Source organism: Suncus etruscus, chromosome 10 (genome assembly GCF_024139225.1).
Source record: "Suncus etruscus isolate mSunEtr1 chromosome 10, mSunEtr1.pri.cur, whole genome shotgun sequence".
Lineage (NCBI taxonomy): Eukaryota > Metazoa > Chordata > Mammalia > Eulipotyphla > Soricidae > Suncus > Suncus etruscus.
Genome location: NC_064857.1, coordinates 91,021,369 through 91,022,840, shown reverse-complemented (window position 1 = coordinate 91,022,840; position 1,472 = coordinate 91,021,369). Strand labels below are relative to the sequence as shown.

General features: G+C 33.2%; 1 non-coding gene across 1 annotated transcript; it reads right to left on the bottom strand.

Moving 5' to 3' along the window:
* Nucleotides 1-809: 809 nt before the first annotated feature.
* On the bottom strand, nucleotides 810-915 carry LOC126021769 (U6 spliceosomal RNA). The gene has a single exon (XR_007500243.1). It is a non-coding gene; the product is annotated as a U6 spliceosomal RNA (small nuclear RNA).
* Between the last annotated feature and the right edge of the window lie 557 nt (nucleotides 916-1,472).

The following is a 1,472-nucleotide window of genomic DNA, read 5'->3' as shown; positions in this document are numbered from 1 at the left end:
AGACTGGAGAGATAGAATATATAAAAAAATACCTCAGGTTTACTTGTATTGATTTTATGACCTACTATTTTTTTTTACTCTATTATTTAAGTCTATTATTTTTAGGCATCTGTGGCAGAGTCATTAAGGTTTTTTGTATGCAGTTTCATATCACTACAAACAATGATAGTTTGCTTTCTTCTTTATTCAAATTCCTTTTATTTATTTTTTGCCTAATTGTTGTGGAAAGGACTTTAAACAATCTGTTAAATAGTAGATGTAAAAGTAATGTTCTTGTTTTGTCTCTGACCTTAGAGGAATGTTTTACAGTTTTGCCCCCTGAAGATAAGGTTATATTTATCACAAATGACTTTAAAACTATTGAGATTAGGTCCTTTAGTTGCCATTTTGTTAAGGGTTATCACCATGGATGGCTATTGGTTCTTATCAAATGCTTTTTCTACAATTATGAAAATTATCATATAATTTTTATTTATTTTATTTATATGATATGTCAATTTTTGTTTATATATACATATATAATATATATAGCAGGGTATATTCTGGGATGAATCCTACTTTATTTTATGCAATTGTTCATTGCATTTAATTTGCTGAACTTCTATTTGCATCTGTGTTCTTTGGGAATATTGGACAGAATTTAGTTTTAGCAATATTTGTTAGCTTTTGATATCAAAATAATAATGGTTTCCTAGAAATTATTCAGAATTTCTATTTCTTAAATTTCCAAGAACTTGCTAGATGTAATGTGGCTTGATAGATAAGCAATATTCCAGCTATCCAGACAAACACAGGGATCAGGCAGGTACTAGATTCCCCAGAGATTCTATACTTGAGTCCTTTCTTTGCGCAGGGGCCATGTTAATCTTCTCTGTATTGTTCCAATTTTAGAATATGAGCTGCCTAAGCGAGCACTATACTTGAATTCTTTTTTTTTTCCTTTTGTTTTTTTGCTCATATCTGGCAGCGCTCAGGGGTTTCTTCTGGCTCTTTATGTTCAGAAGTCGCTCCTGGCAGGCTCGGGGGCCATATGGGATGCTGGGATTCGAAACAAAGTCCTTCTGCATGCAAGGTAAACTGTCTGTCTTCATGCTATCTCTCCGACCTCTTGAATCCTTTCTTGAAAGGGATAGAACCAGAGGCATTTAATAGATCTTGTCCACTTAAGTTGTTCACAGATCTTAATTATTGTACATCAAGTTGTAGTGAACATATTGGAAGTATGTATTTCTAGATTACATTTATTGTTCTTTGAGTAGATGTCTAGGAATGGACTTGTTGGATAATATAAGTCTATATGTGATGGCTTGAGAACTTTTAATACTGTTTTGTCTTTCTCTAGTCCTGCACTCAGGAATCACTTCTGTCAGGGCTCAAAACCCTGGTATGTAACACAAATGCCCTACTTACTATATACTATTACTTTGGCATCTCTTCATGATGTTTTCCCTAGAAGCAGAACCATTTTACAG